Here is a 6,644-nt window from a genome sequence, read left to right as displayed (position 1 = left end):
TCTGATGCCACGAAAGTCCCCGTCATAACAGATGGGTCCACGGGCCGGACTTCTTCAAACGGCTGCCAGCAACAGACGCCAAACGCAAAGCAACAACAAGGAGCCGTAGGCTTGGAGAAGAGCTGGGGACCCGGCTCTGTGCTCTCCGGCCGTGACGTGACGGCACGTGGACTCGTGGGTGTTTACAAGCACAAGCGCCGAGGAGATGGCTTCTCCCTGTTCCACGCATGCCCAGTCCAGGCCGGTTCTGCTGGTCATTTAAGGGACAAACCGCTCTGTACAAAGGTGGCCGAATCATAAAGGCACATTCTATTCAGAATCTGGTTCTCAAGTTTGCACTGTCACTGAATGTTCGCCAAGTACAACTGAACAAGAGAAGCCAAGAGTGACACACGGAGCTCTCTCTACTTCAGTACGTGACAGCCACCTGTCATTGACACAACTCTGCAGAACGCTGTGAGGAGCATGGGTGAGGCTGGGCCTGAATGGACACTGGCTAGCGTCCCTGAGGGTGGGGTTGATGGGCTGTCCATTTGACAACCTGTGTAAGGCCATGTGCTGGTTTCAAAGGCAGAGCACACAAGACAGAAATTCGTGGGCACGGGCATGACCACCTCAGGCATGAGGGGGCACGGGGAGGCACAGGCGTGCACCTGTTCCTGCATGCTGGCCACACCCTGGGCTGCACGCACGCCCTCCCAGACCTCTGCAGCTAATGCACATCCAGACCCTGGCCGAGCCGTCTACGTCTGGACACCCAGCATCCCCATCTATGAAACAGGGATGATGATACCTACCTCGTGGGTGGCTTCAAGGGTGAACGAGGCAGTATCTGCGAACACATTCTGGGAATCTTAAAGCACCCAACGAATAAGGGATGAAAGGTTAGAAAGTTGCCTGCGTGTTGCTACTTCCCCAAAACGCTCAGAAATTGGTGAAGTGTCCGAACGTGTCATTTCTCTGTCATCCTCCCGTTCAAAATGGTGGCGGTCTAGGTTCTAATAACCCCTCCGGACCCTTTGCCCGGCTCTGGACCGAACGGAAGAGATAACAAAGCAGCGGGAACGCGCGCGCAGCCCACGCACTGCTGCTTCAGGCCCAGGTCGGAGGAAGGCAGACACAACTCTCTCCTGGGAAGAGATGACGCGCACTTCCGAAAACTGCCCGAGAAAACGAGAGGACACGGGGTGCTGGGGGGGAGCCCGACAGCTTCACCAGTTGTTTGGCCCTCGCGCGGAGAAACATTTTGCCAGGGGTGTGGGGACCCGGTTCTGCTGGTTACTGTAACGGCAGAGACGCATCGGGCCTCCCGAATCCCTGAGCCTGGTTCAGGCCGCAGCTGCGCCACAGGCTAGGAGCTGCCCAGCACCCCTGGCACCTCCGCCACCCGTCGGGGCAGACGGTGTGGGACGGTGATGCGGGCGACGCCCTGGACACATGGCAGCTCTGGGGCAGGGAGTTGAATTTGCTTCCTCTAGGAAACCGAGCCCGCGAAGCGACTCTGTTAAACAGCACCGACCACAGGGGATGTGGCCGGGAGCGTGGACTGACCCATGACCGCTATGATAACGTGACCCACCTCGGGGGACGACCGAGCGCCCTTCATGAGTCTATCACCTTGTATACGTTTTTAAAGATTGCAACCTTTTCACAGGATCACACAGCAGTGCTGGACGATCTCTTGACCACTAAATAAATGCCTGTCAAACCTAGTAAAAGGAGCTACTGATGTTTAAAAAGTAGAAAGCAGTGTTCTTCTAATATAGCCATAAGTGGATGTGAAGATTTAGATGTAAAGCCCTATGACATTTAATAATCGTCTGGCCCTAACACAGTAGTAGATGTGACGTACAGAAAAGGAACCCCGGCAGCCTCTGGCTGCTCTCTCGGTAGCGGGGACAGTGGTCCGGCTGGTCCCTAAGCAAGACAGATGTGGCTTCATAAAGGCTCTCGGACGTACAAACACGGACGGAAGTGGGAAGGGAGGTGCCCGTGGGGATGCTCGCCGGAGCCCACGGCACAAGGCCGCATCCAGCCTTCCCTGACGCGCCCGCCAGACTCTTCCCACGTCTGCTGACGTTGAGTGGCACTCCCTGGGGGACCACTGCGACCGGCCACGGGGTCTAAAGGACCATGGAACAAGACGGGCCCGGCTCTGCGGCCTGGGTCCGCGGGTGGCTGTGCACCTCCCGGCCTCCCCCAGAGCCTCGAGGAAGGGCCAGTGTGCCTCTCGGTGTCATGTGACAGGCTGTCCCGCTGGAATCAGGCTTACCCGCCTTGAGCTACCGCAGTTCACCACGTGCCTCGGCGGAAGTAGCGCTTACGTCGCTTGCAGAGTGAAACGGAAAAACGTGCACGCAGCATGCCCAGCGACACGGTGGTGGCCTCGCCTCCCGACCCCGCACCTCAGTCCTGAGCGCACGGGGCACGGGGCAATGCCACAGGGGCCGCAGACCGGGGCCGGCCGTTCGATTCCCGGCTCTTGTTCTGATCCGCGCTCTTCCCCCAGACAGGCGGCTCGAAGGTCCGCTCTGCGAGGAGCGGGCAGGACGCGCGCTGGGGAAACGCTCCTGGGCGGCCCCGCCTCCCGGCACACGGATCTTAACGTCAGCGGCTCGTAAGAACACGGCTGTGGGAGGGACACGCTGAACTGGGAAGCAGTCCCCTCCCGTGTCAAGACCAGGACCATTTTCCGCCGAAGAACCCGCTGGGAATGGCAGGCCAGCCGCTGAGCTGCCCCCATGTTCTGGTCTGGAGCTTGTCCCGCCCACGTGAACACACGGTGGCCGCAGGGGCGAATACGGAACTGGCTACGTTGTAGCGGGGCGGCTTCCTGAAAATATCTCCAGACGTTTAATTGAAAAACATTTTAAACCACTTTCACGCATGAGGCTCAACTGACCTTGAAGAACGCGCTAACAAAAGGGTCAGGCAAGCGACCCCCTCTAGGTCCAGTCCCTCCGCCCTCCAAAATGATCCCGCACGGAAGGCTGAGGGCCCAGTCACCACCGAGCCCCCGCCGACACGGTGCCTGCCCACCCTCCGCTGTGAACGAGTGGCCCCCGAGCTCTGTGACACATCCCATGTCGTTCCCCCTGCCCCCCTGGCTGGCATCCCAGCGTTTCCACAATTCCCAACAAATGCAAATGAAAACCAAGCGCCCAGACGTCTCGAGGCTTCCGTGCTCTGACAGCGGTGTCTCAAAGCACCGGACATACAGCGGGAGGGGAGAGGACGGGGCACACGTCCCTGTTTCCCTTGGTCCGTGACATTCGCCACCATTCACAGTACGTGTGACCACTGCTCCCTGTTTACGATACTCCACTGTTTGAAATGACCATTACTCTGGTCAGAAAGAGCACAATATAGAAATTTCACCGAAACAGTTAGTGCACGTGTCCTGAGCGCCCCCTCTCCGGGGGCAGGGATGGGACCCTGGGCCACCTCCAGCAGCGCCTGGAGAAGACTGACCGAGGGCGCCCGGAGAAGGCTGGCCGAGGGCACGCTGACTCAGGCTGGAATAGCGAATCCCCACCGTCTTCTTTTGATTCCCTTTCTCAAAACAAAAAACACGAACCTTTCTTAAGCAGAATTGGGCCAAAATAAAATCCAGTCGACACTCTGAAGTTCGAAATCTTACTGGGAACAGCGAAGTCTCCCCCTGTCAGGGATAAGCGGTTCCACAGTGGGCACCCTCGGCCCGCAGCCGCGCCCCGTAATGACACACTGGAAAGCATTTATTAGGTGCTGACTTAGATCTCTTCCGTACCGAGAAATTACCTTCTAGGGCTGTGCTAGAAAGGCTTCCCACTGAGACGCATGCAGTGTTGCCTTTAATACATTTGTTCAGACAAAGTCACAAGCTCGTTTCGCAAGCTGGAGTGAGTAGGTGTTTTTGACGCTTCTGGCATCTGTGTCTGTTGAACTGTAAGAAGTGAGCAGTTTGAACACAAAGTGAGGGTTTCTGAAATGAATTCCATTACACGAACTGCACTTTCTCGTCATATTGTCCATGCGCTAGTTCTAGCCAGACCTTTGCCAAACATTCTAGGAAATTATGAACAGTCACCGACAGTTCCGGGTGCCATCCTATGCATGTGTTTGCGAATGACTAGGAAGGAAAGGGGTGGAGGGCACGGCCAGAGCTGATGAGCAGTACGGGGTGGCGCAGACTTCAGGTGCCCATGGGGCCGGGTCGCAGGCCCACGGAAGGCCCGGCCCTGCCAGACAGTGTTGTCCCAGAAAGTGGGCGCCTGAGGCCAAAAGCACAGCCAAAAGCACAGGCACACAGGGTCCCGCGGATGACAGGGAGGCCATGGTGGACGGGCTGCCCCGCGTCCACTTCCTGTCCTGTCCGCCCGCACCTGACATCAGGGAACGAGCTGCTCCAAGTGCAGCCAATCCCCGTCTGACACCATACACAGAAATTAACTAACAATGAGTGACAGACCTAAATGTAAGAGCTGAAACTGTGAAACTCTTAGAGGAAAACCCAGATATAAATCTTTGTGACTGGGGTCCGGTAATAATTCCTTAGGTACAATATCAAGAGCACGTGCGACAAACTTCTGTACTTCCAAAGACACCGCTAAGTGAGAAGACAAGACAAAGACTGGGAGAATAAAACACTTTCAGGTCATGTACCCAGTAAGGGACTTGTGTCCAGAATACATGAAATCCTCTCACAACTCGGTAAGAAAAGTAACGCAATTAAAAATAGGCAAATGATCCAAACAGTTATCTCACTGAAGACGAAGGACGGGCCAGCAAGCCCAGCAGCAGCAGCACGCGGGGACACAGACCAGAACCTCAGCATGAAAGCACCACCTCAGACGCGGGACGGCCACACCCAGGGCAGCAGCCGGCATGGCGGGGCCCGGAGAAGCAGGGCCTCATGCTGCCCGGAGACGTAAGGGGTGCCCTCATGTTGGAGACAGCTTGGCAGCTTCTTAAAATATTGAGCATGAAGTTCCATTCCCAAGGGAACCTAAAACACGTCCACACACAGACTTGTAATGTTCAGAGCAGCGTTATTCATAATACCCAAAAAGTGGAACCACTTAAAAACGAATGACACACGTGGCACATCGGACACCGCGGTGCTGACCCGCGCTGCAGCGTGGACGAACCTCGGAGTCGGAAGCACTGCGCAGAGCGGAAGAAGCCAAACCCAAAAGACCACGTGTTGTCAGTCTGTTTACGTGAAATGTCCCGGACAGGTCACGCCGGGGAGACTGGGAGTGACTTAGTGGTCACCTGAGGCTGGGGGTGGGAATGGGAAGTGGGTGACTACAAACACACACGAGATTTTTGTGGGGGGTGATGGAAATGTTCTCAGATAGATTGTGAAGATGGCTGTACAACTTCGTAGCTATACTAAAAATCACGGAGTGATCTACTTTAAATATTATAGAAACTATACCTCAAAGGCCATTTTAAAAAGGAGAAATTTAAAAAAATGCTATGTGTTTGTATCAAACGCCGACGTCCCCAGGACAGTAATTTCTGCGTGAGAGGCCGTGCCGTGCGGGAGGGAAGGTGAGCACGGAACCCACCCAAGGAATTACTCGCCCAGTCGGCTGCTACATGCGAGGACGGAGTCGATGATCTAAACAGATCGACCTTCTGAAAATTTAATAGCAAAGAAATTAAAGACCACCACCAATGACACATAATTTAGGCTATTTTAGAAAATGAACTGCTGGCATATTTACAACCTGAAGAGCTCCTTTCTTGCCAAGAGATTATTCGGCAGTATCTATACTGACCTAGCACATCTTGGTGTCCGAATACACTGAGCCCCCAACATCTGGTAACAAGGCTTACACCTGCCCGTGTCATAAACTTGCTGGTTGACGTAAAATCACTTCCGAGGGCCATCTCACATGCTCAGTGGTGTCCACTCTCTCCCGAGGGCGAGGGAGCCAGGCCCGAAGGACGTGCCAAGCCCACACCCATCTTCAGCACCCGCGGGCCTGTGGCTCTTCTGCAGAGCACAGACGTGCGAACGGACCCCGCTGGCCCTGAGCTGATAACCATTAAAAGGCCATGTGACTGTGCTTTCCTAAAATAAACCATTTATTGAAAAAAGAACCTTTTTCTTAAATTTTATCAATCAGCCTTTTGCAAAACAAACCTGCGGCTTGCCAGCAACAATGAAAGAACGGTTTCACAGTCAGTGCACACGACAGACAGGAGGTCAGCGACAAGGCCCAGGACGCCGGAAACTACAACTGCTTCTGAACCTCGTAAGGTCAAAAACACCACACTGATGTCACGGTTCTCAGTCACGGGAGACACGGCGGTGACAGAGGCGACGGTCCGTGTACAGTAGTAATGGCACTTAACATGCAGCTTCTTTACCTCGTGGACACTGTCACTCGGGAAGGCCCGTGCCAGGTCGAACCAACGGGAGCAGCAGGAGCAGTGACGCTTGTCACCTGTGCAGTCTTCAGTCTTGGAAGGTTGGAGAGCGCACACCACCTCTCGGCACGGTCTTCACGTAAATGTTACATACAGTAGTGATTTGGGGGTTCCAAGGACGCGCGCTCCGAGGCCACCGGCCGACCACCTTCACTCTTCATCTGTGCAAACCTGTTGGGAAGGCGGGACAGCTGAACCCCTCGCACCCCACCCAAGACTCC

This window comes from Pteropus vampyrus, unplaced genomic scaffold, assembly GCF_000151845.1.
Source record: "Pteropus vampyrus isolate Shadow unplaced genomic scaffold, Pvam_2.0 Scaffold392, whole genome shotgun sequence".
NCBI lineage: Eukaryota > Metazoa > Chordata > Mammalia > Chiroptera > Pteropodidae > Pteropus > Pteropus vampyrus.
The sequence above is the reverse complement of the archived record's forward strand: the minus strand, read 5'-3'. Positions refer to the sequence as shown.